This window comes from Saccopteryx leptura, chromosome 1 (assembly GCF_036850995.1).
Source record: "Saccopteryx leptura isolate mSacLep1 chromosome 1, mSacLep1_pri_phased_curated, whole genome shotgun sequence".
NCBI classification, from domain to species: Eukaryota; Metazoa; Chordata; class Mammalia; order Chiroptera; family Emballonuridae; genus Saccopteryx; species Saccopteryx leptura.
Window position 1 is genome coordinate 156,596,222 of NC_089503.1, and position 26,752 is coordinate 156,622,973.

Here is a 26,752-nt window from a genome sequence, read left to right on the forward strand (position 1 = left end):
CAGCCCAAGGAATCTTCCTCAGCCGAATGAATGGAGGGAAAGAAAAGAAGTGTCAATCTCCCCCATTCAACCAGCCAATTGATGTACTTGTCGCAATAGAGAACCTTCTACGTCAAGTGGTTGAAATACTAAGTAAGAAGATGGGATAAGAACACATCACCCTGTGAAAGTGGCTATAAAATAGAAAGAACACATTTGAATGGAGGGAATCGGTCCCCCACAGACACGATCGCTCGAGTCATGGCAGGATGCGGGTTCAAGTGCTGCTGGTGAGACTGGGTGGGCAGCATGCCAGCACCGTCCCCTCAAGGTGACCATCTCTGGTGACTCAAACACACTAATCTAGGCGCTGCTCTGAAGGGACGTGGCAAATATAATTAAGGTTACTAATCAACTGGCTTTAAAGCAGGGAGGTTTTCCTGGATTATCTGAGAGAGTCCGTGACATCCCATTAGCCGGTAAAAGCAGGAAGTCAGAGAGATGTGGCCGAAGAGGAAGTCGGAGAGATTAGAAATTTGAGAGGGACTTGACCTGCTGTTGCGGGGACCACATAGAAACCACGGGGGGCAATGCTGGCAGCCTCGAGGGGCAACTACTGCCTCCTAGCTGACAGCCAGCAAGGAAATGGGGCGACTGCCCTACGACTGCAGGGGACTGAATTCTGTCAACAGCCCAAGCGAGTCAGAAAGCACAGCCATCCCCAGGGCCCAGTCTGTAACGCAACCCCACGGACACTGTGATTTCAGCCTTGTGAACTCTACGCAGAGAATCAGGTTGAGTCCTGCTGTGCCCAGACCTCTCGCCAACAGAACTGCAAGATAATAAAGGGGCTTTGTTATAAGCCCCTTCCATAATTAGTTATGGAAGCGACAGTAATTGAATACAGTTTCTAAAAGTCCAGTGCAGAGTCCAAAGTTGATTTCCCAAGCATCCATCAAGAAGATAATTACATAAAATATATGACTGTCTAACCGCTCAGCTGTATACCTGAAACGAATACAAAATAAAATTGAAGAAAAAAATTATCTAGTTTCTACCGAAGCATGTCTAGAAGGAGAGGGGCTTTTTAGCAGAATTGGGAGGCAGAAGGGTCTTTAGAGACAATCTAATCAATTAATGATGGATAAAGAATGCTCAAAAGAAAAATATGGCCTTGCCTCTTCCAACTACCTCTTGCTAAGAGTATGCTCTGACTGGCTAAGACGACTGTCCCAATATAGAAATGGGTGAAATGATTTCTTAGAGTTGGTGACAATTTCCCCTGAAGTCATTCAGGTCCCACAATTCCAAATCTGCAATTGCCGAAGGATCCTCTGCTTCTCATCTTGCCTTCCGGGTTTGCTCTTTCCGGAAAACTGATACAATAACCAGGTAAAATGCAACTGCTTGACAGTGGAGATGAATGATAAACACATGGACTAGCATTCTGTTATACTGGCCCATCTCTTGAAGTTGGCTAATAGAAATCTGGACCCTCTGAGTCTGATCACCTCTGGGTCATTTGATGCAATTTATTTTATGCAAACATAAATCTGGGCATGAGATGACCCCAAGGGAAGTGAGACAGCCAGAGAGAGCCTGTCTCAATCAGTTTGCTGGCTGTGCTACTCATCTTAACCTCAGGTCTAACCAGGAAATTAAAAAAAACAAAACAAAACACAGATGATGTGTTGAGGGAAAGGTAAATCAAAATCAAGTTCATCTCCAACAGACTAGAATAGGAGGAAGATAAGGACACAGAATGTGTATTTATGGGAAAAAAAAGGTAGGTGTGTGTGTGTGTGTGTGTGTGTGTGTGTGTGTGTGTGTGTATGTGTGTGTGTAAGGGGAAAGTCAGGCTCTCTTTGTTGTGTGTGTGTGTGTGTGTGTGTGTGTGTAAGGGGAAAGTCAGGCTCTCTTTGTCCTTGTAAATCTAACGTGTCCTGTTACATCTAACATCTTCGCTCAGGAAAGCTTGTTTTTGGTGCTTCCGAATTAAACTTTGAATTCCTGGGACTTCATATGTACCACCCTATGGGATCACCAGGGCACAACTCAGGGGACTGTAAGTCAGTGAGCTGACGTTCCTCCTGAATCAGTCGGCTGGTGGGTGAGGGCTGGCGTGGCCAGGCTGAGCCCAGCCCTGCAGCACTGCTGATTCGCGGAGACTGTCCCCCTCCCAAGTCAAAGGCACAGACACTTAAATCCTTTACTGTTGCAATCTGTTGGGTGAGAATCAATTATTTCACCTCTTGTAGAACATCAGTAACAATGTGTTCATCTTCCCATCACACTGAAAAATGATTCAAACAAATTTTTCACTTTCAACCATTTGTGTTCACGTTACCAGTTACGACTTGACTTCCAAAGGAAGAAGAAAAGGTACAGGGAATCCCCAGGGTGGCAGTTTACACAGAGCATCATGTAAATGCTGCAGAAGCAGAGGGCAGGTGCCTTAGACACAGGGAAATAATCCACCTGGCTGCCCACAGCATCTCCAGGAACTCCTGCCCACACCGGACTTAGCATCTCCTACCTGCCCCCAATCTCCACCTAACGAACAAAGAGCTTCAGCTCGTATTTCCTATTTTGCTGAATGAGATTAGGGTCCCTCAGTTACCTCCATTACTCCACCCCCTCTTATATGTATGTGACTTGTCACCATAAGGGGGTGACTCTAGCTCAAGATTCTCTGGAACGTAGCTCCTCCTCCCCGTCCCCACCCGCCTGTCTGCCTCTTCTCTTTTTGAAACAACCTCCGCACGCTCTGTGTCCCTTTACGTTCAAGGCTGCTGCCAGACAAAACACAAATCCTCACTCTCCAAAATTATGCTTGAACATCACCACCTCCATGAAGTCTTCCGAAATTCCCTAAACTCAACTGCCTACTCCTCTGTGTTTCTACACTGTTTTTTTCCTAACCTTCCTATAAAATATGCTCCAATACTGTAGTCACAAGGTGATGAACCCATTTGTGGAGTAAAAGGGTCCCCCAGTACCTGTGGTGCTACCTGTAAAGTTCTTGGGGCAAGACATATATCCAGTCCATCAATTTATCTCTCTATCCTGCTGCCAAAATGTCTGGCAGGATGTGAGGAGCAAAGAGGCAGCTGCTCCCTGTGAGTTTGTGCGGGGGGAGGGTGTTGGTGGGTGTAAGGTAGGCCAGAGGCGCTGGATGTCCCCCAAGAATACCCACACCATCATCCAGCTGTTGTTGCTGGATCTCTAGGAGAAGTTAGTTGGGGTAAAAGAGAGCACCAGGTAGCTCGGGGGTTAGAGGATGGCTTAGGGCTGACCTCGGGGCAGCCAGAACATGACTGGGGGGCTGGGTATAGGTTCCTGAGATTCTCACAAAGGTAGGAAGGCCACACTCAGGGCACAGTTCTGCGCATGACCCCCCTGAGCGGTCCCTTGGCTGCACCACTCCTTGGGAAGCTGGCAGAGCTCAGCGTCCCACAGATCACTTCCCCTGCAGTGCCCTCCCTCCCTCATTCCCCTCAGAGGCCAAGGCTCGTCTTCCGGCTCCTTCTGCAGAAAGGACACGTGGGAAATCCAGAGGAAAAGGAGAAAGGCATGTGCAGGGGGCTACCCGCCTCTCACTTCCCATCAGCACCGGAAAGAACACAAATCACCATTCTTTTCCTTTGCTACTTATTTTCCACGCTCACTAGATGATATTACTTAAGCTACAACTGGTTTAAAGATCCATGGCTTTAATGAGCTTCTCAGTTAGTCAGAATGTCTGGGGTTAGGTGGTGGGGACCAAGGAGACCAGCGAGGGGGCCAGAATCACAGGAAGACTGGGTGCTGGGCAGGGCCCTGAGGACCATATTAGTCTGAAGGTCTCAGTGTGCAGGTGAGGTGAGCCAAGCCCAGAGGCACGGCACGATGTGGGTAAGACCCGGCACCGGCGGCAGCCGAGCAGGGTGGGGGGCAGCACCTAGGTCTCCTGTCACAGATCCAATGGTTGTTGTTTTTTATAATCCAGGTTGTCTTAGCCTGTCATTTTATTTTCCAGAAGCTCGTCAAAGAGCAAACAGCCACACTCAGCCTCGGGCTCACATGCATCTTTTATCATCAGGTGTTCGGTATAAATAAATCACAACAAGCGCAGCCAAAGGCGTCCGGCCCTTCCGGCTGCCCCAGTGGGCTGGCCACTTGCCTCCACCCCACAGGAGCTGAACCCCCTTCCCACCTTCTCTGAAGGTGGCAGCGAGCCTGGGAGTAACCCAGAAAAGGGGTTTACTCCTAACCAGCCCTCAAGAGCCGGGACCAAGCTGCGCCAAAATTTCCAAAGTCAATCCTGGTTTTAATTTTGCAAAACTTGGTTCCCCGGGCTGATACCGCAGTGATTTCTGAAACTAGACCAGCAGCCTCACTCAAGTTGTCCAGTACAAATGACGAATCCGAGAAAGGTGCGTGCAGCCCTGTGTGACCAGATCTGGCCTCTTCCCACCCTTCCATTCTTATCTTCTACCAACCCCCTACCCTGCACCCTGTCTCGATCCATGGAAGAGTCTTTTTCAGAGGGTCCAGGCTTTTCACACCTCCGGCCCCTCTGTCCCCTGTCCCCTTCCCACTGCATCCACCTCTGACATGCCTCCCCCAGACCTCAGCCCAAGGTTCCATCAACTTGCATGTGCTTCTAGCAACACCCCTCTCTCCCTCTGTTCTCTCTGTTTCCATAGCAGCTGTGACAAACCTCTATTACAGTGCCTAAGACATCCCCGGTTTTCTCGTCTCTTTCAGGGGGTCATCTCTGATCTCTACTACTGTGCACAGTGCCTAGTGTCATGTGAACACTCGGTTTCACATAAATTATTGATGGAATGAACAGAGACCCTTGATGCTACTTTAGAATGGGTGCACTGAGGGGGTGGGACCATGTCCTTCATTGGAAATGTATCTGAATGCTTTTGAATGAGATAGAATAAGTGGTTTCCATCACATCAGCTGTGAAGAGACAGCTGGAATCTGGCCCATGGTAAGGAACTCAAAGTTCCAGAATAAACCAGCAAAGAGGTCTGGCTTAGAAGCACAAAAAGACAGTCTTATTTTTCTTTCCTTCAAAGTGGTGACCATCCCCCACCCCACCCCCCAATTTAGAAGCAACGCAAAACAAACATGCAACTGTTCGTGTCATTTCCTCTTAATAGCACTCTTCTGGAATAGAAACTGCCGACATGTAAAGCACGGGCCCGAGTGGAAACCCTCAAGTGCTTCCTGAGTGCAAATTATAACCTGTTGACTTTCTCAAGATGTACCAGCTCCGAAAATGCCCAGCGCACCAGCCTTTCATTCAGAGAACAAGCTCTGGAAGCCCAAACTACATCCAGTGGTGGTCAGGAAAGGCAGCAGTCTGGGGCTTTGCCCAGTGAGAATATTTTGAAAACTCCAGGACAAGAAAAAGAAGTTTTGCTGAGAGCAAAGAGAAGAGCAGAGAAGTAGAGGGAAAAGGGAACACAAAGAAGTGAAGCCAGAAAGGGAAGAATGCGGTGGGAAAAAAGGGAAACTGCGGCCTGAGCCAGGCTGGAGATTCACAGCGAAAAACGCAACAGGTTTAAAAACAGAGAGACCTGCCATCAGCCCTTTAAAGCAAGCTAACAAGAAGAGCGTACTAATCAGCAGTCTGCCATGGTGTAGAGACTGGATTTTCATACGGTTTCCCTGGGCTTTATGAAAAGCATGCAAGCAGACCACAGCACACTCATTTGGTTAAAATCTGGCAGAGAGGGTGGGTTTGAAGGTGGAACACAGCGGAAGCTTCCTGGTCACCACTTGGCACGTCTTAATCTCTAGCTTCTCTCTGTCTTGCTGCTTTCATATATGAACCTGGGCAGAATTCTCCCCAAACCAGATACATCCTTTCTCTCCTTCCTTTCCTCCCTCCCCCTTTCCCCAATCCCCCCCCCACACACACCTTGTACTAGAAGAGTAGATAAAAGCACAACCTGTCATTCTATTTTCAAGAAATTTGTCAAAGAGCAAACAGCCACACTCGGCCTCAGGCTCACGCGCGTCTTTTATCATCAGGTGCTTGGTACAAACAAATCACATCAGCTCAGCCTAAGGCATCCGGCCCTTCCAGCTGCCCCAGAACGAACCTCCCCCCACCGACCTTTGCCCACCAGGCCTTTGGCCTCTGCCACCTGAAGTGGAAGCCTGGCCTGGGCCAGAACCTCCACAGACCCACCACAACAGAGCCAGCCAGGTCAGCTGAGAAGAAGGCCAAGCATTACCATGTGACAAAGACAACAATTTGGATGGGTTGAAGACAGTGTCAGGCTTGTTCACTGTGTTCCCTGGTATCTTGACGAAGTGCCCAATGTGGCCAGAGGTAGCACTTCATTTGTACAATGAAGGCTAAATGAATAAACTCCATAACATTAGCACCCGTTTGAAATCCTAACATACTTAACTATAAATGTTGAACCACAGTAGTTATTGGTGCAAAATAGTGGGCTAGCAAATCATTAGTACTGCCTACCCATTAATTATAGGATATTTTGGTCAGTTGAGCAGGAAGACATAGCTCTTAGACAAAGTGAGTTTTGTTTCTTTTTAATTACCTTGTAATAGAGGGATGTAGGTCTTTCTAAGAAAAAACATTACAAGTCAACTAAAAGATGAAAAACACTAAAAACTTAGTGAAAAAAACAACACAAGAAACAAAACACCTGCTTTCTAGCTCTGGAGATTTGTTGTGTTTCCCGTAGAGCAGGGGTCGGGAATCTTTTGGGCTGAGAGAGCCATGAATGCCACATATTTTAAAATGTAATTTTGTGAGAGCCATACAACGACCCGTGTACTTTATACATTATCCAAGAAAAATTTGGTGTTGTCCCGGAGGACAGCTGTGATTGGCTCCAGCCACCCACAACCATGAACATGAGCGGTAGGAAATGAATGGATTGTAATACATGAGAATGTTTTATATTTTTAACATTATTTTTTTATTAAAGATTTATCTGCGAGCCAGATGCAGCCATCAAAAGAGCCACATCTGGCTCTCAAGCCATAGGTTCCCGACCCCTGCCATAGAGCCTCCCCTGGTTAGACAACATGACCATGCCCAAAAGCCTATGTGGGGTTTTAGTATATGAGGGTATTACAAACAATGGAGAAAGAATGGAGCTATTCAGTAAATGGCATCAGGACTAGTTTATCATATGGAAAAAAACAATTCATGTTTTATATCATATCCATAAATTCAAAGTCTACATACTTAAAACTTTCAAAAGTACATTAAAGCAATTTAGAGTAAAGGAGGAGTTTATATATAATATACGTGGAAGAGAAAGTGATTTCTTAAGCAAGGTGCAAAAAGCAGAATAAAAATAAATTTAACTATATCAACATATAAGTCATCTGTGTTAAAGGATGTCATAAAATACTAAAATGCAATCAACAGATGGGAGGCAGAAATTTCACCTTATATAACAGATTGAGAATTAGTCATATATATGAAATATAAACATATATATTAAAATAAATATACATAAGAATCATATAGATATGTATTATGTTATATATACATGTTTCTATAAATCAATAAAGAAAGCAGACAATAAGAGAATGAATGAAGTAGATAATTCAGAGAGGAGGAAACCCAATGGCCTTGTAAAAATGATGTCAAATTTTATAAGTGAGCACAGAAATAATTAAAATAAGATAGTGATTTACACCTATCAACTCACAAATAATTGTATTGGATAATAACTGTTGGCAAGGTGGTGGGGAAGTGAAGTTCTCACACATTGCTAGGAGAAGTGTGAATGGTTATGAGCACTTTGGAGAGCAGTTTGGCAATATCTAACAGAAACAAAAATGCATATCTCCCATGATGAAAAGTCCACCAATATATAATCCAGAAACCTCTGTCATATGTGTCCGAAGAGAAATGTATAAGGATATTTATTTCAGTATCACTTATTTTAATAAAACAATTAAACCACTTCAAATTCTGATCTTTATGGGAATGAATAAATAAATTGTGCTATTTTCATAAAGTGGAATAATATACAGCAATTTAAAAAATAAGCTGGAGTAATATAACAAATTCTGAAAATAAAATGTTTGGTAGCAAAAGTAAAAATTGCCAGAACACCACATTCCACACTTAAAGGAAACATATATATACATTTTAAAATACACAATTTATGTTTCATGCATTTAACATGCATGTTTCATATACACAGTAAAATATGAAAGTCCAAACACAAGACAGTACGAATACCGATATGTGACAGTTGTTCCTCTGGGGTGACAGAGAGCAGGGAGGGGCTGGGGAAGGTAAAACTTGGGACTTCGAAGTTATTTGTATAATGTTTCTTTACAAATAACCGCTATGAAGCACATATGGGGAAAATGTTTACATTTGATGTATTCATCTGGGTGGCAGGTAATGGGCATCTGTGTGTCATCCTTAATGCATTAACAATATAAACCAAAATAAGTCAGAGAGCTCTGAATTTATATTTCTGCCAGAGTAAAAAATAATGTTATAAAAATGTACACAAATAGAAAGATAAAGGAAGTTCATGGCCCTCCCTCTGTAGGGCATCTGCTCTTGCCACAGTATGGACGGGCATGCTGGAATGGTTGTTCAGATGAGTTCCAGTCACTGATTTCATGACTGTCACCCCCTACCCACCCTCCTGGCTCAACAGTTGACCGTCCCCCGATTTAGTGTGGTAAAACAAGCAAGGGAGCTTTCTTAATCCCAGTCTCTAGCCTGCAGAACATTTTCTTCCTACATTCCGGAGAAAAGCTAATCACATGGGACATTACACAGAGTATGTCCTGCCACAAGGCTTCCCAGAGGTCTGATGCCAATGGTCTGATTAGTGCAAAAAAAAAAAAAAAAAAAGAAAGAAAAGAAAAGAAAAAATGCAGTATTTGTCACCAGCCTTCAAGTAACATGTTAATTTGAATGCTTAAATATTCCAATAAACAAAATCTCTTTGGCTTAGGAACACGATGATTAGTAAATGATTTTCAGCCTCTCTCCCTGGAAATCACAAATACATCAACAAGGCCTTGGTAAGCCAAACCAGGAAGTCTCCGTTAGTCATTGTGAATTGCAACAAATGGCGATGAAAGAAAGAACTGGATCATGTTACTCAAGTGGCCCATTGTTAAACCTGCATAGCAAATACCCATTTAAACAAGAACCCAAAACATTTCACAGAGTACAATGTGATTAAGTTGGCTGAGAAACATAAAAATAATAAAGTAACCATGAAAGGACAGCACCAGGCAGAAGCCCTGTAAAGGACATAATAATCCAGGGTGAACTTCGTACATCTGTGGTCATCTCGGTTCCCAAGTGCAAACAACCACAATGGCACACTCAAGTGACTGCAGAGACCATCCTGAGAAAGTCCATGATTAGTTTTCTTTTCTGCCACTGCTATCTACACAGTACCAGTGACAAGGAACTAAGAAGCCCCTGCTAAGACTTCCTTAGAAACAGGATCAGTGGTTTAAATAAAATTATTTTAACTTTTAGGAAATAATATAATTATTCCAATAGGTTTCCATCTGTATTTCAATGTACGGATGCAGATGTTTTTCCCCTATATATTTACTCTGCATGTCGCATAATAATATCCTTCACAAACATCTCCCAAAGAACTGAACAGAGCTGCTTGAACTGCTGATCAAGGAACAGTCTGTTTAGCCATCCTCATGTGAAAAACCAAGACAACAGGTGGCTTAGTTTGTGCCAACAATCTATCTCTGCATATGACACAGCTTGTGAAAACCTGGCACCCCTTGCCAGTCCATACAAGATTTGGTGCCAGTAGTAATTTCCATAGCCACGACTGAGTTACATCAGCAAGGGAAAATGTAAATGTTCTTCCAATTTTTTCTCCTGAAAAGGTAAAGCCTTTTTATTCTTTGAGTTCTAAGGTGTTCCTCCCCACTTTAGAGCAAAACGGCAACGTAGACAATAGATTCGATGAAAACATGACAGTTGCCACTCTGAGTTACTTTCTGGGCTCCTCGTGCTCTTTTAACTAAACTGGCAACATGAATTATTTTGTGAGACAGTGTGGACGTTTATTCCATAACAATTCAGAGATGAAGTCACTCATGAATATTTGACTGCCTGACTCTCCCTCATAAGGCTTGGATTTTTTTCCTTTTTATTAAATTTATTGGGGTGACATTGGTTAACATAACTATAGTTTCTGGTGCACAATGCAACACATCTCTCTACACTGTACTGTGTGTTCACCCCAAGTCAAGTCTCCACCCATCACCACGTACGCTCCTCCTCCACCTCCCCAGCCCCTCCCTCTGGCAATCACCACACTGTTGTCTGGTCCATGAGTTTTTTTCTCTCCCTCTCTTTTTAAAAAATATTTTCCATTAATTTGACAGGGGGGTAGCAGAAAGGAGAAAGAGAGAGAGAGAGAGAGAAAGAGAGAAGCATCAACTCATAGTTTCACTAAGTTGGTTCATTTAATTGTGCACTTATTGATTGCTTCTTCTGCGTTCCCTGACCAGGGATCAAACCTGCCACCTCAGCATGCTAGGACGATGCTCTATTCCAGGGGTTTGGCTGAGAGAGCCATGAACGCCACATATTTTAAAATGTAATTCTGTGAGAGCCATACAACGACCTGTGTACCTTACACATTATCCAATAAAAATTTGGCGTTGTCCTGGAGGACAGCTGTGATTGGCTCCAGCCACCCGCAACCATGAACATGAAAAGTAGGAAATGAATGGATTGTAATACATGAGAATGTTTTATATTTTTAAGGTTATTATTTTTTTATCAAAGATTTGTCTGCGAGCCAGATGCAGCCATCAAAAGAGCCACATCTGTCTCGTGAGCCATAGGTTTTGGGAACCCCTGCTCTATTCAATGAACCACCTGGCCAGAATCCTCTCTCTCTCTCTTTTCTTCTTGTTTTGCTTAATACTGTCACCCTCCCAACCCTCCCCAACCCATTCCCTGGCAAACAGCTGTCAGCCTGCTCTCTATGAGTCTGTCACTATTTTGCGTGTTAGTTAATTTTGTTCATTGGATTCCATGTATGAATGAAATTAAATGGCATTTGCCTTTCTCTGCCTGGCTTATTTCACTTAGCATAACGATCTCCAGGTCCATCCATGCTGTCACAAAAGGTAAGACTTCCTTTTTTTTTTTATATATATAGCCATATAGTATTCCATTGTGTAAATATACCACAACTTCTTTACCCACTCATCTACTGATTGACATGTGTGGGCTGCTTCCAGATCTTGGCTACCATAAATAATGCTGCAATGAATACAGGGGTGCATATATTATTTTGAATTAGTGTTTTGATTTTTCTGCATAAATTCTCAGAAGTGGAATCATTGGAACATAAAGCAATTCTATTTTTAATTTTTTGAAAAGTCGCTCAATGTCACTAATCATCAGAGAAATGCAAATTAAAACTACAATAAGATATTACCTCATACCTGTCAGAATGACTAACCACAATAAATCAACAAACATTTCCCTGACCAGATGGCTCACTTGGTTAGAGCATCGTCTGAACATGCAAAGGTTGCTGGTTCAATCCCTAGTCAGGACACATAAACAGATTGATGTTTTTGTCTCTCTCTCTCTCTCCCTTACCTCTCTCTCTAAAATCAATAAATAACTTTAAAAAATAAATAAAAAACAAATCAACAAACAACAAGTGCTGGCGAGGATGTGGAGAGAGGGAACCGTTGTGCACTGCTGGAGGGAATGCAGACTGGTGCAGCCCCTGTGGAAAGCAGTATGGAGTTATCTTTTAAAAAGGCTTGGATTTAAAATAAATTTTTTTTAACATTTAAAAAATTTAAGGTTTGTAGGTTACCATTTTTAATTTTTAATTTTTTTAAAGAGTTTATTCATTTTAGAGAGGAGAGAGAGAGAAGAGGGGAGGAGCAGGAAGCATCAACTTTCATATGGGCCTTGACCAGGCAAGCCCAGGGTTTTGAATCAGCTACCTCAGTATTCCAGGTCAATGCTTTATCTACTGTGCCACCACAGATCAGGCCCTGTAGGTTACCATTTTTAAAATTGAACAGCCACGTGACAATTTGTCTTCTTCTATCAGAATTTTAACTTTCACTGTGGGCTGTCACCAGTGCTCAAAAGTGAACATGTTCACTCTGTCTCAAGTGTAATTCTATAGTCAGCCTGTTTCTAGTGGAATCAAGTCAGGGATGATGGACAGAGGAGTCCCTCTACTTGTTCATTTTCCTTTTGGTCCTGAGAATGCATTTTGGCTCCACTTTTAGCTAGTAATAAGATATTTAAAAATCACAGATCTAGAAAAGTCATAGATCTTATACCTAAGGGAGGGAAGGCAGAGTAAGAGTGAATTCATAAGACCACCTTAGGCAAGTGGGGTATTTCTACGGTAGATGTGAACCCTATGGATGCCTCCACAGAGCAAGAACTAAGTGACCCGCCCAGGAGTTTAGTTGTGCCTCTGAGCATGACTATCGTTCAGTTATGCACAGTAAGGAACATCCACTTTCATGCAGGCTATCACACTCCAAACCGGCTGGATGGATTAGCCTGCGGGACTCAGACATCTGTGCTGGAGAATAGTGGGCCACGGCGAAGCTGCCTTCACTGCGGTCAGGGCACACAGCCCCGTGGGCTTTGGTGCCCCAGATAAGAGTGAGACGGGCACCATTTCAACAAGTAACAGGGGAGCTGTATTGACATGTATATTGAATATATGTCTTACAGTATTTATCAGCTGACCGTGATCTGTGACCTCATTAGAGTTTGCTAATTCCACAGTTAAACCATCCGGACTAGATTCCATTACAGTGACGTTCCATTAACTTGTTCCACTTACCACTCCTTTAAAAGACTACTGATCTTCGAAGTGGTTTTGCTGTAATCACACACAAGACTGGACCTGTCTCTGTTCATTTCAGCCACTAGGACCATGCAGCCCTCACTGGTCTCCCTGTCTTCCAGCTCTCCTGTCTCCAAGCTGTCAAGGACCTTGCGGCCAGCAATCAAAGATCCATCTCTGAACATGACGTCTTCTTGCATGTTATTCTTTAGTGACTTCCTGTGACTCAGGACCCTGGGTCCCTCGCTGGCAATCAAGGCCTCGTCCAAATGGGTGCTGGTCTACCTGTCAAGCCACATGCCCCTCCACACTCGGTTCCACCCTTTCTGCTATGTGGGTGGCCCAAACTGTCACTCGGGATGTTCATGACTACCTGAGGGCCTTTGAGCTTCCTTTCTCTCCACACTTCAGCCATTTTCATAGTAAGACCTATCAGACTTCCCAGGTGCACCTGTGGGCTCTTCTGTCACAAAGTCCTGCTCAGTCACAGATTCAGATGAGATGTTTCCATGTTCTGAAGCTCCACCGTCCTTTCTTTGTCACGCTCGGCCTCAGTTTATCACTGCCTACCTATGACCATCAGGCGCAAGTTGTCTTCATTTTCCAAACTATCCATCTCCTTAGGACACTAGAGGCTTAATAGATATATTTAGTATTGAACTGACTCTATGTAATATTGGAAAGGGTCATGGGGGTGCTAAGTGGGGGGTGAGGGATTGAGCAAAAGAATAAAAGAATGAAAGAAAGAGAAAAAAACCTCTTGGACTCAGCCCACAGTGTGGTGATTGCCGGGGTGGAGGGAGGTGGAGGCGGGGCACAGAATACAGTGTACAGATGATGCATTATAGAACGTGCACCTAATACCTGTATAATTTTGTTAACCAGTGTCATTCCAATCAGTTCAACAAAACGGGAAAAAAGTACACTGGAAGGGATGCCCGATAAATGTGATCATGTGGTTTATAGAGCAAAGTCAATTTAAAATCATCCAGAGGTTTTCAACTCAGCCTTCCCCTTCTCTAGGGCCCGAAGGGAATGAGATCTAAGACTTTAGAAACAAGACCTCTCTGCCTCCTCTATTATTTTGTAGAATGCCTGGAAAATTATAGATCCTAATAAAATGTTCCTTTTCTCCTCCCATAAACGAGCCTCGGCTGGATGGAAGCAGAGCCGACCGCCTCTCCGCAAGGTACACAGTCTTTGGGTTGTGACACTCTTCCTTGTAAGGGGAGGAATAACCTTGGGGGTAAGAATAGTTGCCCAAAGCAACCCTAGCCAACCCTCCTTGGTGGCAAGGAGCAGTACCGATTAAACGCTAATCTCTTTTTCAGGATGAGCTGGGGGCCTAAAAGGGGTGGTGGCTTTCTGACCTGTCCTTTTAAGATGAGAGAAATGTCTGTATATTTACATTGCTCGCCATAGCTCATGGTGTTGCTGGAGTGAAAGTCGCTGTAAAGGGAGGGAAGGCCAACCGGCCCACCCTGAGGGCGTCTGTATTCACACGGCCACTGTCAACCTTCAAACAAAACAGGTCTCTGAGCAAGATATTTCAAAAGACTGCTAAAAATGACAGTCCCTGTGTCATTTCTTCTGCTGAGTACTAACACGCATAAATTTCTTACATAATGGATGAGAAAACAATTTTCTGATACATGGATGTTTTCTTCTTGTGTTGACAGAAATTTGGCAATCAACGTGCACCACCCTTTCCATTCAGAGTGGCCCAGGCCAGCCCTGGCCTTTCTGACAGATCTGGTAATCTGTGGCCCCTTAAGAGAATAAAGATAGGGATGTTTTCCTATGTGCAGTATAAAACTATTAAACACTGGGAGTGTTTATTTTGGCCAAAGGCCCCATCCATGTTCCCCCTTTCAAAAAAAGTCCTGCTTATAAATTCGTAACACCCAAAAAGTCAAGCTGAGGAAAACACATGACTTTAACCTTTCTCTTACGGCCAAAAATTTTAATTTGGATAATGCAAATAAGTCTTTCAAAATCATTTTTTAAATAGCTGAAAGAACCCATGAATATGCCCAAACCCACCCCAAACTATTTCCCCCAATTTTTAATTTGCTCCATTTTTTTAAATTCAGCTAAGAACCAGAGAGATACATTTTATATAACTAGAACTCTCAACCCAAGTAACATTTTCTCTTCTAAAATAAGAAGTCATTTTTTTCCCTCTTATTAACAGGTTTTTCCCAGAAAAGCATTAAAAAAAAAAGATAACAAAATCAGCCTAAGTAACATGAAAAAAGATAAACCAAGTATCTTTAGCAATCTCCTTTCTAATTAGACACGCTCTTTGGCAGATGAAAATCATTAGCAAGAGAAATTGTCAAGTTTTTGAATGTGTTGGACAAGTTTCAGAGATCTACAGCACAAATTGGTTTATAAACCTAAAGCAATATTTTAAATGACACCGGAGGCCAGTGCATCACACGCCGAAAGGCTTAGAACAGGAAATGTGGATTAAATCCTGAAAGACGCTGGCCTCTGCAACGGTAGCTTCACAGGGAAACTAAAGGGGCCCCTGAAACAGACACCACCCCTTAATCTGATGGGCACAGGCATGCATGCTCCTGGTGCCCACTGCTGTCCCAGGAGAGAGGTGGTGTGGGCTGGAGCTGTGGCAGGGCACCTCCAGAACAGCTGATGCTCTTGCAAGATGTTTTCTTCAGGCCAGAAAGCAGAACAGGACTCTTGAATGTCTCCCTCAGCCTCTGGCCATTCCCACACTCAGTTAGTCACTCAGTCAGCATGTCTGAGGGCCCGACCTACACCAGGCGCATTCCTGGGCACTGATTTCCACGAACCAACAGACTGGTAAAGATCTCTCTTATCTCATGCAACTGACATTCTAGTAGGAGAAAACTGACAGTAAAAAGTAAACAGAGGCATGAAAAAGAAACTGTCAAATGAGATAAATGCTATACAGAAAGCCTAAAGGGTGATGTGATAGAGGGTAATGGAGAAGGACAAGGGTGGGCAGAGGGGGTCACTGGTGTAACTGGGGTCCCAGAGACTGATCAGTTGAACTGAGACCTGAACAACAAGAGGAACCAGCAATGCCAATGTTTGAGGGCAAAGCATTCCAGACAAAGGGCCAGTCAGCTCAGTGAGAAAGTCAGGGTGGCTGGACCTCAGGACGCTGCTGGCGTCTTCACTCTCTTGTGATAATACACACTTAGGCTATGACAGCATGCTCTTCAAACTTGGGATGAAACAAAGACACCCAGGCCAACAACAGACCCATGCTCGTACAAGCATAAAGAGGTCTTGGGGTCTTGTGTACACAATAATGACCCTCAGGACCTGGCGGCCAAGAGCTTGACCTTTTTTCTGGCTTATTTTCCAGTGCTGATGAGTCGACCAGTTTCTTGCCATTGAAGAAACACAGAGAGAGTACGTATGGACAGCAGGGTGAAGGAGTGCAGGATCTGACTGTGAGAGGAACTGCACCAGACTGCCTATCCTCCTGGGGCCTCTGACCATGAAGGGAATGCTCGGAAGCTCTTGCTGATGCCTCAGGAGATCAATACAAGAGCATGAGGTACCCTGTGGTAGAGCGAGATCTCTCTCGTGCTGTTAACTCCCACCTGACTATTGTATTCTGCCTTGTATAATAGTTATTTTGGGATTTATTTTTCCTGCCACTGTCAACCTATAAGTGACTTCCTGGTAGAGACTTTCTTACTATTCCCTTTTCAACCTCACACAGTACCTGGCACATAATAAATGCCCAGTGAATGATAAAATCCCCTTGACTGGCTTTGGCTTTACTAGCCCAATATTACAATTTTAGGTATAGTAATGCTACCCAAATAATATAATTGTTTTGTTTTGGTGAATAAGTAATGAATCCTCAAGAACTTCCATGCTATCTGCTGAAGGAAAGATTCCCAGCAATGCATCCCAAGAAGGAGGTACTTCCTGAGGCCTGTTGAATACATGCATGCATGTCTGCGTGGGCAAATCTATGAATAAGTTCCAATAAGAACAATGTACTCAGCCTGGTGTGTAGATGTCCTAGGTTCGATTACTGGTCAGGGTACACAGGAGAAGCAACCATGCTTCTCTACCCCTCCCCACTCTCTACCTCTCTCTTCTCCTCCTGCAGCCATGGCTCAGTTGGAGCAAGTTGGCCCCAAGTGCTGAGGATGGCTGCTCCATGGCCTTGCCTCAGGCACTGAAATAACTCAGTTGCTAAGCAACAGCCCCAGATGGGCAGAGCATCATCCCATAGGGCACTTGATAGGTGGCTTCTGATTGGGCATATGCAAGAGTCTTTCTGCCTCCCCACTTCTCATTAAGAAAAAAAACAACAACACTGTACTCAGGGTCATTTAATATACTCAGCGCTGAGGTCCTACTCTGTTAAGCTAAGTGCCACCAAGACAATAGTGAGGAAAACACATGCGTCCTGCTGTAATGGAACTGATATAAACTGACTGAAGTCATCACACACATATGTAATGAGGGTCTAAGTGCTGCAAAGGAATACACGATGCAGTCTGAGGCTCCTGGAAGGCTCTTCTGAAGGGCACCTGAAAGACATGGTCAATGTCATTCCCAACATACATATGGGGTGGTGCCTGCAGCATATGGTCATGAAGTCTTTTCAGGAACCAGGACTGTGAGCGGTGAACAAGTGATGGAGAAACAAAACGATTGATGGGAGATGGAGCCACCTCCTGGCAACAACGGGGGGGGGGGGGGGGGGTCCCGAGAGGACGTGTGGAATTGGTGTCTTCGGCCATCTTTAAAACTAGACTGGGGCTTTTTGTATGTGTCCTGATTGTGTGTGGTCTTGTTTGAAGATAAAAGGATGCACTCAGCAGCCCCAAACTGTCTTCTGTAGACATTCTTTAGCATACCAGATTTTTTTTAAAAAAATAAACACTTTCAATGTAACGGCCCCACTATTTTTTTGAGGTATACCAAGGAAAAACTTAAATGTATTTAATGAGCTGAAAAACAGTGCATGGCCCTTTTTCTCCCAGCAAGTAGAAAAGCACAGCCCGGTAAAACTTCAGTTAAACTTTCCAAAGGGCTCTGGGCTGAAGACAAGCATGGAAAAATTCAAGCCCAAAGGAGAAATTTCCAGAAATTTAGAAGCGAGTGAAAACAGAGAGTTAGAACAGTTCAGCCTCGCTGCCAGGAACAAAGTATATACGACATTATTTATTACCCGGAGCTCCTCCGAGCAGCCGCATCTGGTTTCAGCGAGGGCCGGCTTTCATCCCAGCCAGCAGCTGGGCCTGAGCCGCCATCCAAGGAGATCAACCAATTTGCCAAGGTGACACAGAGACTTATGGACTCTTTCCAGATTCGACCACAGGAGCCTCTGGCTGCTGGAGAGGCCAAGAGTAAGTCACGTGACCCGCAGAGAGTTTTAACACTTTTTATGGACTCCACCGGTGTAGTCCTTGGTTTGCGTTTTCTATTTGTGTTTATATTTTCACAGTCCCAAAGAGTCCTTCTTCCTCACTTTTCCCCAGCAGGGAGGTCAGAAAGCGACGTGGTCCCCGGTGGATGCCAACGCCCCGACCTGCTCCAGCTAGGATGAGAGTGCTGGCGGCGGGGAAGTCGGAGCCGGGCAGCGATGTCCCCTTGACTCTGTGAAGGTGAAGCTGGCGATTGGAAGGCTAGCAGACCCCCAAGCATGTCCCTCTGCTTCGGTCAGCCACATGTGCCCGTTTGAGGCCCAGGAGGAGCAGATGGAGATCTGCAGGAGAAAAGTGCCATCTCTGGTATATTCCTCTGAGCCTCTTCTCCACTGTGACTTCTCCCAGAGCCCTGGCTCCTGAAAACGTGCCCCTTCATCCCTTTCACCTCTGACTTCCACACCAACAGGAGAAATGGAGGCTCTGTTTCGAGGCATGTGTTTTCCTCACATCTCAAAAACAGTGTTATTTACAACACGTACGCCCACAAAACTTATTTAATAAGAAATTTCAGCATTAATTTAATAGCAAGTCAAATTAGCCACCTATCAATCTCTCTCTGTATATGTGTGTGCACACACACTTATTATTATTAATACAATTATTAATATGTAATAGCATTAATAAAATTATCAATATATAATAGTAATACATTATAATACCATTAGTTATTAGTATCATGATATTAAGAGGCCAGTTTTAGAGAAAGAAAGAGAAGGGGAAGTAGTGAAGGAAGAGAACTTTGACCATTCTTTTCAGTGTGTAAACTTCTAGCTGGTAGAGAACAACCTAGAATGATCAGACCAGAGAGCTGAGGGAACTAAGCCAGTTTGCTGTGTGAATGGACAACGCCCAGGAGGTGTGCCATTTCCATAAGGAAAGCCATGCGTCTACTCTGAGTGGCAGCGACCTGTCTTCCCTTCAAGTCTGAAGGAGCAAGGACGCTAAGAAAAGTACGGCAATTTCAATACAATAGGATTCGGGACGTTTTTATTTAAAACGTATTGCAGACATCGAAACACAATATGAACACAGAACATTTCACTTTATGTTCCTTTACATCACAATTTTCTTTGATTGGAACTAACGCAATAGGTCCTGACCATAAACAAAGTGATGACATCTCAAGCATTAGGACTTATGCTTTGGTTTAATATGCATTCTATTCCCTTTGACATTATTCTAAGGCCCAACTATGCTAATTTAAATACTGTACTCATTAATTGAGCATTGGAGTGCCTCCTATGAGCTGCATACTGACTCAGGCCACAAGATTACAGTTATGAACAACACAGACACATCCCCACCCAGTCGGAGCTTCTAACCCAGTAGTTCAGTCTTATTTCAGATTTTAGTTACTGTTTTGCTAACGCTCAGTTCAGGCTTTAGGAAGGAAACTGCCACCTAAGGAAAATTTTTAAGCTGTTACTGTCTTTCCAAAACTTATTTTCTCAACCTTCCAATGAGACCATTGATATTAATCCCACAGTTATTGTCCTTCTTAAGAGGAAAGAGCTAAGGCATGACCAAGTGTTCTTTTTTGCTTTGAGAAGATGGATTTCTAAATAATAAACGTCTAATGAGTTAACCAGTAGGTTTGGTTGCTACGTGCCAAACTAAGTGCTTGAACAAACATCAGGGCAGAGCGCCTGAAAAAGATGCCTTTAAACATTAAACTTAATCCTTCCTCTGCCAAAAAAGCTAAACCGACACTCTTAGCCAGCACCGGTGAATAATTACACACTGTGGCAATCAAGGGTAAACAATCAGGCCTCAAAGTTTGCCCCAAGCACCTGTCTGTAAGATCCTTTGTACCATTAGAGACCAATCTGACCACAGGGTACACCAAGCAACTGGCTGGGACAGAAGTCACATGGGTCCACACCTCTGCTTCAACAGAAGCTCCAATCTTTTGTGGATGAGTGCTAGGGATGTTCAAAACCACATAAGCACACTTATCTCTCTCTTCCTGGGAAACGCTCAAGAGCAGCCATTTTATTTCTGAGATTCTTTCACTTTCCTTCTTTCCTTCTCTTACCCCCCCACCCCTCCCAAACCCTGATTATCCTGTCTCTTGTCCCCTCACTGTTTCTCCCTTCCTTTCCCTACAGAGTAAGACGCTGTTCCAGTTCTGTGATGTATTACCTCACTTCACACCCCACGAACAGGCTCTGCAATTATCTTCTGCTGCAGAAGGGGACCCCGAAGGCCAAGGTCACACAGCTGGGAAGAGGCACAACCAGGATCCCCAACAGCCCAGCTGACGCCAGAGCCCTCACCCTCCGCACCATACTGCCTCCTTCTGTGATTTTTGGCTTAAGTGCTTATGATAAAGATGAACTGTTTTTAGGCATGAAGTAGAATAATAGCTGTGATAGGTAAGAAATTAATCTTCATCTTGCTACACTTGAGGGAAATCTAATAAACTCTTGCTGTACTAAAATGCTTTCAAGGTGGTAATTAATGGGGCGATTTATGAAGGTTTTGTGTCTTGACCACACCAGTTGCAGGCCATTTGCCCCCCTCAGGAGGGAGTGCATGGTCAAAAGTAAGGAACAAACACCAAGGAGAGGTTACAGTGACCCAAACAAACAAAAAGTAAATAACAACAAAAATCTACCCTGTAGTGTCACAGTCTCTGACCTACTCCAATAATAAGTCAAAGAAAAGTCCTTGTTCCTATTAACACTTATGTTATTCATTTAACAGTCCAGGAAGAGCTTTCGGTGGGCACAGTTCATAGATTTCAACTAAAAACTTGACAGAGAGAAAGAAAGCTGAACTATTAGCTCCAGAAGATCGATGTACCTAATGAACTAATTTATAAGCTATGATAAAAACTGAAGAAATGGAAGGGCTGCTACCGTCCTCCTTTGCCAAAGTTTGTACACCTCAGCTCTGTTCGTACTGTTGTGATGGCTGGACCACCCACTGACGTGCTCCAGCTAAGTAAACAGCTCCAGTTGGGGGAAGAGCAAACTTCTTGGTTTACTGTTTTCACACCCACCCAGGGTTCATTCAAGCCCGAGTTCCAGACATTGACCGTTGGAATCCAACAGAATGAAACTGGGATCTTAATTAGGCCTGACTTCCAGATGCATGAAATCATGAAGTGAGTCCTCAACCTGTGTCCACCATCACTCTCCTCCCTGCTGAACAACAACCCTGCACATGGCCCACACTGTTTAGTTGACACAGAACACAACAGCATTGATCCCACGAAGAAAGGAAAATGCAGCAGCATCTACAGCAGTAAACTGACAGTATTCAATCACAGGAAGAGAGCATACCAGAAGGCGGAGAAGGAAAAACATGAGAATAGTTGTACACAGTAGCTGTGTGCACGAGAGAGACACCAGCCTCTGCCAAAGTCAACTATACGGAAAAGAAAACTGGTTTCACCAGGAAGGCAGAGCTGCTTTCTGGATTGGCAACCGTTTTCCTTTAGAGTCGTCTTTGCTCTTCTGGAAGGGACCAGGTTCCAGGTTTCTATGGGACTCTACGGATCAGGGGAAGCAGCAGCTAACGTGTTTAGCAAACTCACATTACGAGTCTGCTTGTGTAAGATACTGCATTTTGGCGGAGCCTGCCCCATGTTCTATAACCTTGTGGCCTAAGTATTTGCAGTGTTACTCTGTGCTCTTGATAAAAAGGTGACTGCCCTCTCTTGGCCACCTTTCATGAGACTGTTTTAGGTTTAGCTGTCCCCATCATTCTTCCTCCTCCAAGATGTCAAAAAATCCCCAGTGACATGGAGTGTCTCATTGGTCCTTACAAGTCCAATTTTCCTTCAGGTGTTAAGAGACTACACAAAGGAAAACTTACATATAGCTCCTTTACCAAATGGAATTGGAATCACATGACTTAAAAGAACTTCCACTGTCCCTCCCACAATCTTTTATTTCATTCACCCTTCTCATTCTGTAACGACCATGCGTCTTCACCAACGTCCTCACCACAGCAGAGTTCCGGGGACAGGCCCGAGCATCACCTCAGTCCAGATCACTGTCTCTCTTAGGCTGTGCCCCAAGCTTCTAGCTGTATTTCTCCAACCCAGCACCTCCCTTTATGGCCGTTCCACTTCTCCTGGCCCACACTGTGCCTATTTCTCTGAATCGCTTCTTTCTTCCTGCCCCTAGTCCACTTACGTCCATCATCAGATATAGCTGGCAGTTTGTGTAAACCCAGATGACCCTTGCTTTTTGAGGATCATACATTCTAACAGAAGGGATGAGAGATCTGGTTATCAGAGAAGCAACACGGGAGAACCCCCCAAGAAGTACAGTGTGAATTTCTGTTTTCACTGTGGACTGTTGGGTCTGTCTATCCAAAGAGGTGCTCTTGCTCCTGAGAGATTTGCAGAACAAATCAGAGCCACTTGTAAGCAGCCGAATTCCTGCATGCAAAATCTAAAACGTAGGTCAGAGGCATCCACTGACTTTAGCAAATCTTTTATTATAATTAGCCACTTGTCTTCAAGACCAGTTCTGGTTCCAGAGCTTGCCAATTTGGACTTGGGAAAATAACATTCTGAGCAAAGTAGGTTTTATTTTATTTTGATTTTCCTGTAAGTAATAAAATAATTTTTTTCAAGGACCTACAGGATAGTAAAACATTTTTATATTGGCCTCATTAATGTTTTCAGCCAACTCATGCTTAATCTCCAGAAAGAGGGAGGAGGGAAAGAAGGAAGGTAACGTGCATAAGCTAAAATCACAGATAATCCCCCAACCTCTTTAATGAGTTTTATCCTCATCCTGCTAAGCCTTTTATCAGAGCTGCTAAGAAATAACCAATGCGACATATTTATGTTTCATCTCATGTGTTTCCTCTCCCCTGGACTGCTAATGAGCTGTGAAGTGGCCAAAGATAGCCGGCCTCCACAGAATACCACGCAAGATGCAGTGCACTTCGCATTCCAGGCCCGGGGAGTGTGACTGAAGAGGCTCAGTGGGCACTTCACGCCCGAAGAACTGCCCCTACACAACAGAAGACTCCCCAAGAGGTACATTTATAGGCGGTGGGGTGTAAAAGCATCAAGTTTCTAGCAACTATCTGACTGTTGGAATTTGGCTACATCCCTCTACAGATGCAGAACTGTGGAGGAATTTATGAATGACACAACCTGTTAGTGGCAAGGCCAAGACACGGCTTAAGGAAGAAGGCTACCGTTTTCATCACAAACCTCAGCTAAGGATCCCTCTCCTTCAACCTTGTTTCCCTGATTATTAAAAAAAAAAAAAAAAAATCTCCCAGAACCTAGAGCTCAGGACACCAAGGAATTTCAGGGTGTTAAAAAAGGTTCGAGAGTAGAGTGCTATCACCCCAAATTGAGAGCTGAATCGAACTGGTGGTAGAAGGAACCCAAGTCCCGAGAAAGAGGAAATGTCAGAGCTTTTAGGTCAAGTCAGAAAGTGTTATGGAGTATCTACCTGTACCATGACTTTTATTAATTATAATCTATAAAGCTAGTTCCCAGTGGGCAGCCTGCTAGTCAAGGATTCAGATACAGAGTAAGTTCGCTGTAGAGAAAATGCAGAAATGATATAGCTCATTCATACAAACAATACAAAGGTATATCTGTACATGAATATTTACCCACATATATACATCTATCATATAATCATGAAACAAACAGGTCTTTCTATACATGCACTCATCTGAGTACTGGGCACGGGCCACATAAGCTGAGAGCTGACAGTTTCAAAAAGCCCAGGGCTGGTTGGGAAAGATGAGGAGTGGGAAGACTAGTCCAATCATATCACTTAAAACTTTGAGAGCTCCCTAGTTGGATCAAGTCCAAGCACTTTATGGCATATGAGCCTACCTCTCTCCTCAGCCTACCCTATGCCCTACATTCAGCCCCCTGCTCCCTGCCTCCATGCCAATTGATTCCCTGTGCTGTTTCTTGAACCTGAACCCGAAGGTCCTTACGATTTTGATTAAATTTAGCTGTAAACTGTAGCTCTAGAAATCCCCTCTCTCTCTCTCCACCCATATATGTGTATATATGTGTGTCTGTCTATCTATCTATCTGTTGGGCAAATGAATTTGTAAAAATTGTTTTTTGAGTTTGCTCACTTTTATTGTTAAAAATGGTGCTGGGCAGCCACGTGTGTGCTTACCCTCAGAGCAGGGCAGTTGACTGCAAATTGTGGATTGCATTCCTGCTTGGTAGGGGCCATTGTTTTGCAATGTTTGCGAGAGGAAGGATATTGGTGGGCCAAGGTAGTTTTTGCACACAGAGAAGGAAAAGAAGAGAGAAGCCATGTTTGCAGAGTGGAAGCAGAGAGAATGCAAGGTGCTGAGGAGGAAGCCATGTTAAAAGGGAAAGAGAAGGTGTGCAGATGGGGAACAGAGGTGAGGGGCTTTGGGAACCGTACTGTGACTGATGAGGCCTTTGATTCTAGGAGGAACCGGAGACGATTCACCTGGTTGTGGAACCAGAGAATGTGTCAGGGCTTTGTGAGCTCTGAATGAAGTGTTTTCCCCTGTGTGTTTGCTCGTCAGCTGGTGCGAGACTTTAATAAAGGAATGGCCCACCATTTTTTGGCTCCACTGTTCTTTACCGTCTGCCCGAATCCAGTGAGAACCTGCATGTGAACAACAATGATGGCCGCAACTACTGGCCATACTCTATCTCTCTATCTACCTATATATCTATCTAATCAGAGACCTCGTCTCCTTCCTCACCCCCATCAACAATCCCTGCGGTACCCAGGTAACAGAAGACAACAAATGGTCACAAGATCTGGACCTCTAGCAGGCTAAAGATAACATCTTGACCTAAGTTATGCCAGCCCTAAAGAGGAATGACCCTCTGGCTACTTTCCCATGAGGCCGGTCAGAGAAATGTCAGTGCAGACCTCAGTGCTGTCCTCGAGACCCAAAGAAATGATTCATTACCCTTATCCCACTTCTGAACAATCGACTCAGCACAATCCTGATCCCTCTAACCCACAATGTTTTGTGATTTTGCCCTAATCTGTAACCTACATGCCATTGGGCTCCCCATCTCTGGATTGCCAATTCACCATTAAACAATTTTTCTTTCTATGCTGCAAACTCCTGCTTGTGTGCTTCTTTAGGCAAGGTGGGCGAACCGAAATACTGGGTTCCCAGTAACACACCCACCAGGAGCCTGTCCACTTCTGTGCCTGTTAACATGTTGATTCCACTGCCTACAATTCTCTGCATGAGAAACGCTGAACTTGTCATACTCCCCTCCCCCCTCTGCTCTCATCACCACCCCTGTGAAGCCTTGCCCAGAACCAGAGGGAGTTAGTCACCATGTCCCTGACCCTGTCCCTGAGATGCCAGTGGACACGAGGTCCTTTCACAGAGTTGCAAGGAAAGCATTCCAGGAGACTCATGTATGGAAGTTTGAGGCTTGGTGGTAAGATTTATTTGGGTGGAAGCAGAATGCTGGTGCCAGGTTCCCAATGTCTCCTCTCCATGGGTCCTGCCATGGAAAAGCCCAGCCTGGTCTTTTTCAGGCTCGAGAGAAATGCCAGGGCCCATAGATTTTGTGCCATTGGCCCAGTCCAGTTTAGCCCATTCTGATCTTTGTTCCCACCAGTGAGCATAGTCTGTTCCCAGCTGTGCTATGGCTGGTGCTGTGCCCAGGTCTGCGCCTGGCCACAGGCAGCTGCTAAGCCCTCCTGGTTGCTATAGAGAGAGAACGCATGTGAACGAACAGGGGTGAGAGCATGTTACCGAGGGAGAAAGAGAACAATTGGAGAGGGTGAGCCCCTTTGTTAGGCTGATTACACTATTTTAGGCTTAGGAAGGACCAGGCACCCTTTGAACTAATCAGTCAATTTCCCAATCTTTCACAGCTTGCACTGGATCCTTAACCTAGCCAATCCATTTCCTAGATCTTCTGGGGTTCTGTGTGCCTTATCCAATCTAATCTTTTTCCCAAGCTAGCCTGACAGGCCTCTATGGCTACCACCTTGGCTCCTACTGCACATGCCTCTCAATAGAGGGGAGCTTGCCTCACACCATTTTGACTTCTACTGGACATATGACTAGCAGAGGAATGTTTCCTGTTTTTTTGTTTTGTTTTAATTTATTTGTTGATTTTAGAGAGATGGAAATTCTTTTTTTGTTCCACTTAGTTGTGCATTCACTGGTTGCTTCCGTATGTGCCCTGACTGGGATCAAACCTGCAACCTTGGTGTCTCAGGACTGCGCTCTAACCCAGTGGTTAGATTTTCCAGCAACCTTCTAGCAGCTAGAGCACAGGCTAAATCTGAAAAGCTTATGGACTGAACTCTTAATTGGCAGCACAAGAGCTTCAATTCCTAGAATGGGAAGAAGGAGTGCTTATGTTGTTGAGGGGTACAAAAAGATATATACAACCTGTATCCCAATCTTTTCCCCCAGGATACCCCTTATAACAAATTACTAAGATATCACAGCCTTGAACATCTGAACCAGCCCAGGGACAGGGGGGCAGGGAGGAAAGAGTAC

The 26,752-nt window shown here is 44.3% G+C and overlaps 1 protein-coding gene across 3 annotated transcripts in view; it reads right to left on the reverse strand.

Moving 5' to 3' along the window:
* Window positions 1-26,752, reverse strand: part of GHR (growth hormone receptor) — a 229,765-nt gene that overhangs the window by 131,356 nt on the left and 71,657 nt on the right. Inside the window, exon 1 of one of the 3 annotated variants that reach the window (XM_066378341.1) lies at window positions 5,900-5,924. The exons of the other annotated variants lie outside the window; for them this stretch is intronic. The gene's annotated coding sequence lies outside the window, so the exon portion shown is untranslated. Of the gene's footprint in view, window positions 1-5,899; window positions 5,925-26,752 lie in introns of those variants that run through there. 3 annotated transcript variants of the gene reach the window in all.